The sequence below is a fragment of the Oreochromis niloticus genome, linkage group LG15 (assembly GCF_001858045.2).
Source record: "Oreochromis niloticus isolate F11D_XX linkage group LG15, O_niloticus_UMD_NMBU, whole genome shotgun sequence".
In the NCBI taxonomy this organism is placed as follows: Eukaryota; Metazoa; Chordata; class Actinopteri; order Cichliformes; family Cichlidae; genus Oreochromis; species Oreochromis niloticus.
In genome coordinates this window covers 31320524-31328202 of record NC_031980.2, presented here as the reverse complement: position 1 = coordinate 31328202, position 7679 = coordinate 31320524, and the positions used below count along the sequence as shown (strand labels likewise).

Sequence of the window (7679 nt, the reverse complement as noted above, 5' to 3'; positions counted from 1 at the left end):
GTATGAATAAAATGAATGAGTAATGCTCTCTTTATAAATTACTGTTGAGACACCCTTGAGCAAGGCACTTAACTTTCAGAAGCAGCACCGAGCCGTGGTTATGGTAAAGACAAATTGGTCTTTTCTGTCTGTCGCGACCTTAAAAATACCCTAATATACATCCAAGTAAAGCAATATGTTACCTATGGTGACTTAATACTAAGAGCTCCATGTCACATCTTCTACTGTAGTGAATCAGCAATAATCCTGGGAGAGCTGGCCCTGTGTCAGCCACAAATCCACGGTATGATTACTTTGCTCCTCTGGTTGACTTTACCTTAGTAAACAGCCATCCAGCAGACGGCCGAAACATAAGACCTCAGTCATGAGGGATGAAACTTGTCTGGAACGTCAAATGGATGGAAACTTGGGGGGGGGGGGGGGGGAATCCTGGCTCAGAGAAGACTGCAAAGTGGGCCTTTTTGGAGCAGATTGGAAGGGAAATGAGAATGTGAGATTAAGGATGGACTGGCTGACAGCGACTGCAGAAAGAGGAGAAGGGGGGAAAAAATTAATCGCAGAGAGAGAAAGCATGAGAGACAGATGATGGCAAGCCGCCAGGAGATCAAAATCTTCCCCAAAAACTTCAAAAGGAAATTGTTCTGGCACAATACCTTTATTCTCCTGTCCCATTTCACATTTTATAGTTCAGTTCACCCCCATCAATAAACAGACAACATTATGCATTTAGCTTTATAGTCAGCTGACACTCTTCCAGCTGATTGGTCTGTTTATAATAAATTCTAACATTTTATAGGAAATGTTTAAGGTTATATGACAATTCAGGCATCACAATAACACAAGGTCACATCAGCAGCTCTGCATCTGGAGGGAAACTTGGACCAGTCTTTGCATTTACATGGAAACCATAATACAGGAACAGCAATCCCAAAGATTTATAAAGTTAATGGCCTGTTCAAAAAGTTCATTTAAAAAAAAAAAAAAAAAAAAAAGGCTGAAAAGTCTTTGGCACATTGTACTTCCAGTCTGGACAAGGCCTTTGAAAAATTCCAACTTTGAAAACCAGGTGCAATCAGCTTCTGTAGTAGAGGGGAAGAAGGCCAAATGTGCCTCCAGAGTTTGCTACCAATTCCTCACTTTCCTTTAGAGGGTACATTTGTTTCTACAATAGGGCACAGACGGGGGGCTGAATCCTTGGGATTTGTGGACGCAGACTGCTACACTGAAATTAACAGAGAGCGATGCCATTATGTGTCCCAGTAATCAAATCACAGTTCTTGTAATATTATTATCAGAAAATCTATTAATCTGACCTGTAAAGACGAGGAAAGGATCCCTGACTCTATGTCACTCTCTGAGATACGATAAACCCAAAGAAGAGACCAGAATCAGCGACTGTGTCTTCAGTCTTTTAAGTCAATGTAAAGTGTATTCCATTTATTCCACTTTCAAATTAGCCTTAGGATGACCTCATTAATATCTCATTTGGACTAGATACCATAGCTGGCTGCGGTCCAGCTTAAACTCATGAGGGACTGGGGGTGTTTTTCCCCTTCATAAACAGTTCCTCCGGTGCAACACTTACATTAAAATGTTCCAAGCTGCATGGAGTCTGACCTCAGCTCCTGCCATTCATCTGTGGCGTGAACCTGTAGTTCCTCAGAAGCACGTGGCCTTTCAGCAGTTGTCAAGAACTATTACCGTGACGCCTCACAGCCCCCCATCGCCCTTACAGTGCTTATCAAACAGCCAGAGATAAGTTGGCATCAGTGGCATGTGTGCCCTGACAGAACACGGAAGAATAGGCTGACAAGCATTATATAAAGTCTCTTCCTAATGGTTTAAGAATGACCATTGACCAGGTACCTTTGAGCTTAAGAGTCAGGACGAGGCCATATTGCTAAACATCTTCCAGTATTCACACATACATCTCATTAAGAAGTCATACACCAAGTTCTTGGATCCAGCAAGACACATGGATGTGAAACAATCAATAGGCGTTTTAATGTCATCAATACCATCTCTCAATCCTTTTGTTTATTTTTTACCCAGTTTGATATCAATGTGTTAAGTAGGGATGGGTATCGTTTAGGTTTTATCCGATACCGGTGCCAAACCGGTACTTTTGAAACGGTGCCGGTGCTTAAACGGTGCTCAAACCGGTGCTTAAAGAATGGAGAACACAAAATTGGTCCAAATACCTCTCATGTTCAGATGTTTTTTTTGTAAAAAGAAAACAATGTTAGCCTTTTCTGCAGCTATAGGGCATATATGGTATCACTCTTGGCTGGAAGCAGTGCTTAAACAATGGAAAAAACACAAACTTTGTCCAAAAACCTCTCATGTTTAACTGTTTTCCACTTTTTCCTTTGGTGATTTTAGCCTTTTTGGCCAGGGTGAAGGGAGTATCTGACATCAAACAAGAAGACAGCCGCATGTAACTACGACAGTGTTTGCTAGTTCACCTTACATGCATTAATGTAATAATGTGGTTAGCCTACTCAACGTTAATTACACACGAACAACATGAAGCTACTCACGCAGAGGAGAACGGCTGCTGCTGCCATCATCATCCGTCATCATATCTGCTACGCTGATAGGGCTAGGGGCCAGGACTCTACTCTTCGGGTTTTTGGGGGATGTTGCTAACTCCGGGTCCGATAACAGGCACCACACCCACAGTAGATGTGCACGGTGTGAGGTCTCGCAGCAAGCTATCAAACACGGCGCATTTTTCGGCTTTAAAAAAAAAAACCCGCTATGCGTCGCCAGGTGTTTCATCAGATTTGAGGTGTTACCTCCTTTGACAGTATCACAGTATCACCTTAAAGCACTTGTTGCAGGCTGCTGAGTTTGCATCTTTTGCTGTGAAGTACAGCCAGACTTTTGACCGCTTCGCCTTGGGCATTTTTAATCTGTAGCTCTGCTCTAAAAGAACGTACGTACCTGGCCCCACCTACTATCCTCGGAAACGTAAAATGATTGGCTAGAATTGGCTCAGGAAAAAAAAAGCACTGAAATAAAGCACCGAAATGTGCGCTGCTTTTCGGTCTGGTTACTACCGTTTATGTCAGAACACCGGTACCCATCCCTAGTGTTAAGTTCTGACATAAAATGCCCAATTTTGCAACAGTAAAGAATCCTTCAAATAATTCCTGAATCCAAATCCAAAATCCGTTCAGCTGAAGTTTATCACTTGTAAACTGGGCCTAACCTTACCTATGGTTAAACTAGAATTACATTTCCCTACCTTTCTGAGAAATTCTACTAACAAACAGACAAACCAAATCACTCACATAACCTCTTCATTTTTTTTAAACTGCAAATTACAAAAAAGCTAATTTTGTCTGAGTTATTATCATTACATAAAAGATTGCTAAAGCCATATAATCAGTTTGTGGACTGATGTTCTGAAGACTTGAGTTTAGCCATTTTTAAACCTTGGTATCAAAAGCAAAGGATGAATGAAACGAAGAACACTGCACACTCATACTTTTACACAATCTCACTACATTTTGCACCCACAAGAGCAGCCCCTGGATGGCTGTTGGAAAGAATGCAGGTTTAAGGCACTACTGCATTTCCAGACTTGGCCGTGTTTACTTCTTTATCAACAGTCAGTAGTTTGGTTTTTTCAGTAAGTCTCCTTGGCCTCTGGTTTGGTTTTTTTTTTACCTTAACTCTTCCATGACTATTAGTCTCTTCATTTTTTTCAACTCATTCACCCAGTCACCTTCTCTCAGCTGTGAGTTAAATAATCAAACTGCCTTCTTTGTTGTGATGATTCCAACAAACTGGGGGGAATTTTGAAAATGGCTTGCTAATACTCACCTCCAGGAGCATGTATTGAATACTCAATGGGATAATAACTTTGGGGTGTTCATGTGGTCACAGCCATGCGGCACATGGGGGAGAAGGAAAGGACAAAAGAAAACAATAACAACAAATCCAAACACAAGTGTCCTGCATGAGTCAGCTCCAAGCAGCCACTCGTCCACACACCTGTTCTATGATACAGACACACAAATACATTCCTTCTAAACAAGATTTCTGCCTCTGAAAACAACTTGTGTTAAAAATTACATCAGCCTTTATTCCTCTCTGTTGCTATCTGCAGTTTGGTGATGTTCATTTTCAGCGTTCCTCCTTGTACTTTAAAACACATGCTCAGGGGCTCATAAGAGGCTAAAAACAACTAATGAGGGAGTTGTTAAGAAATATGAGGAAGAGGATGGGAAAATGAGAGACATGAGAAGTTAGCGGTTTCCATTCTGGGACACGGACACAACATGCGGCTCTTTGAAACAACCAAAACTATTGTTAACCACAGTTTGGCCTACAGAGAGATTCCAACAGCTGGCTTCAATTAAGGGCTTTCTTTAAGGAGGCAGGCCTCCTGCACACACGCGCACACACACACACACACACACCCCCCAAGTAAAATCAAGATCTCAAATGTCCACAGAAGCGGTTTTGACACTGAGCTTTGTCTGGATGAATGTGAGCATCACAAATGAAACATGCAACAGGAAATGTCTGACAAACATTGCTGTGCTATGTTAGCCATGTCAAATAGAAGTAGAAGTAAATCCGACACTTCTTCAGGACACATTCCTGTGGAGATGGCAGCGCTACATGAACTGAAGAAAATATCTATCTATCTATCTATCTATATACACACATACATATATACATACACATACATAGCTTTCATAGATACATCATGCTTTCATGCATGATGTATCTAAACAAGGCCAATGCTAGACCTTGACACTTTGGTGGTAACATTACAGTGTGGCTGCTCATGCAGGAGGCATTTCAGGAACCTCAAGGCTTGTGCAACAATGTTACACTGAATCTTGGAAAATAAGGCCACAAGAAATGCATTGCACATCATGACCCCCAGAGAGAGTAAAGTAACACAGCATTCATTTTCACTCCCACACTCAGCTCTACATGAGGCTGAAATTTTGTTCATGTGTACACTCACTACGGATGATGACACAATTATTAACCTGTTAAACTGTAAGGAATCTTAACAGCTTTGCCAAACATCACAGTTTTGATGACTTACATTACATTATTTTACTTTTAATTATTTTTTATTGTTATTTTTTTCTGAGGCCCTCTGATGCTAATGGTCAATTGTGTATCATTTTTGCTGGATAACAGCCTGCAGTTGTTTGTTGTAGTTTTCAACAAGTCTCACACACGTTTACGGAGATCTCAGCCTGTTCTTCTTTAGCGATTGGTCTTTGATGGTCTTCAGGCATGGACCGTGGTCTTCAGTTCATCCTACAGATTTTTCAAAGGAATTCAAGTCAGTAGCATTCACTTTGCTCTTTTGGATGTAGTTCTTCACAAGAAGTGGCGTATGTTTTGGGTCATTTGTCTGACTAAAGCGATAATGTAGACCCACTTTTGCTCCTGACTGCTTGAGGTTCTCTTTTAAAATCTTCATATATCCTTCTTTATTCATATTTCCTTCTAGATGAGACTCCCAGTTCCAAATGCACTGAAGTGCCCCTACAGCATAATAGTCCCACCACCGTGTTTCACTGTGGGGATGGTATTGTTGGGTTGCAAGTTACTCCCTTCTCCAAACATAAGCAGTGTTTTTATTGCCAAATGAATGAGACAAAACTAGAGTCCATTTTCGTCTGATTCTATCAGAAGTAATAGTAATTTCTAGTCACTTCAGATGCTCACCTTGGAGTTGAGAAACATTTAACTTGAGACTTGTCAGCGATTATTTTGCTGTCACTGAATATCACTGACTTCCTGTGATCACCACATCACAGCATTACTAACAGAATTCATTCAACTTTTTCTCTATGGGGTTAAAAGATTTCTTACCATCTGTTTCCATGTTGCACATCATTCAACATTCCCCTTTTTTTCCTTACACAAAAACCCACGTTGCTATGTCACCACCAAACACAGTGTGGGATGGGTCTTACCTCCACATTAAACAAGCACTGACACATGTTTGTGTCAAAAGAAACACCATCAAGCACAACCTGCTTGTCAAAAAGTGTTTTGCCATAAGTGAAGTAAAATTGAAAGGATGTAAATAAAATTTGCACAATAGATATCTGAAAATAATTTGGACACAAACAGACCTCCATAGAATAAGCAGCCGTTCAAAGTATCTGCAAGAACAGGCTTTCCCTTCAGAAGATATCATGTTTTAATGGAAAACAGAGGCTTCATCCACGCTACATAACAGCCACACATCGTAAGCTATGATGGTTTTGTCAGGTGGTACATCCAACCTGCTGCACGAACACTGTCAAACCCGTGTCCTCTGAGTTCATGACACATGTCACAAGTGCACTCTGTGTTTAAGCAGCTATCATATGTCTTCGCCATTTGCCACCAGACTCGCTCAGACTGGGTGTCTATGGAGCTCGCGTTTGTTTACCAGCCATTCTCTGTGTGCTTCTCTGCGCGTGTGTGACAATCATGATGTGGCATCAAATAAATGCTACCCCATCAGCAGCAGCGCTGAATGATAATCCTCTCTCATGCAGAGTGGGAGTAGCAGCAGCAGCAGCAGCAGGAGGAGGAATAAGCGAGCGCCATTCCAAACCCATGCACGTCCACGAATGCAGCACAAATTCAGATTCAGCTGAACGCGCCTGCTGGCGTTAATAAAACCTGACCACAGACACTCTCTAATAAGGCGAACACGGCACTGCAAGCAGGCACGTACCGGTTACTCGATACAAGCCGTTATGGAAGCAAAGTTGGTGTTATTTTGTAGTTTTCATTGTTTCATCTCACCCCCCCCCCCCCCAAAAAAAAAAAAAAAATTACACTCACTCCTCTCACAATATTTCAGAATGAAGAAAGGGGCTTCTTACCTCATGGTGAAAGTGGTGTCAGGCCAAATATGTCACAGAGTCCTTTGAATAACGACGACGGCTGAGTTGCTGTGTAGTTTTCACCAAAGTTTGCCGCTCGGTTCAACGATACAAGCGACCTAAGATGAATGGGGACTCCCGACGACGGCGTGACAAGAGGTTTCACAGTTTGCGGGCTATCCGATAAAAGTACAAAAAAGGAAAATAAAAAAGAAAATGGTGGCTTAAAAAGAAACAGTCGACTCCTACATGTTCTAGAGCATAGCTGCTCCGCTGCTGGCACTGAGTCACTGGGAACTAAAGCGGAGAATCGCAGCGTTTCTCGGCTGTTTCTGACGCACTCAGTTCTGTGTGATGCGGCGCTGTGCCGCTCGGATACCGGTCTGCTGCCGCTGGCTGCTGGCCGCAACATGTGCTGCGTTTAAGGACCCGCTGTAAGCTCCTACTCTGAAGTTTCGGGGGAATAAATATGCACAAATATAAAAACAAACAAACAAACAAACAAATGAATGAATTTTACCAGCGCCAGGTGTGTCTACAAAAAAGTATTGCCTTTCGCTAACCATCTTGAAACTCCTTCAGGCACTTATTGGGGCAGTTTTTCTAAACGAACTTTGATTTAAATGGTCACATCATGGACATAAAATCGGCCTGTCTAGCATCAGCACGTATGTAATAAAAACTGTTTAAAAGGTTTGCCCCAAAATAACGTTTTAATAACCTTTCTTCACTTGCAAGTTATGTGTTCTACCACCAACTTTGCTGTCGTGGAAATCTCTAATGGGTTTCAATCTAGGACTGGTTCAGGTTTCT

General features: G+C 41.8%; 1 long non-coding RNA gene across 5 annotated transcripts; it reads right to left on the bottom strand.

Moving 5' to 3' along the window:
- Positions 1-586: 586 nt before the first annotated feature.
- LOC109194827 (uncharacterized) lies at positions 587-7292 on the bottom strand. 5 transcript variants are annotated; one of them, XR_003214279.1, is made up of 5 exons: positions 6867-7292; positions 5214-5295; positions 3832-3869; positions 1314-1354; positions 587-1222 (listed from the first exon to the last, which is right to left on the bottom strand). It is a non-coding gene; the product is annotated as an uncharacterized LOC109194827 (long non-coding RNA). The 5 variants fall into 5 exon arrangements; XR_003214281.1 differs by having other exon boundaries at positions 587-1217; XR_003214280.1 differs by lacking the exon at positions 1314-1354.
- Between the last annotated feature and the right edge of the window lie 387 nt (positions 7293-7679).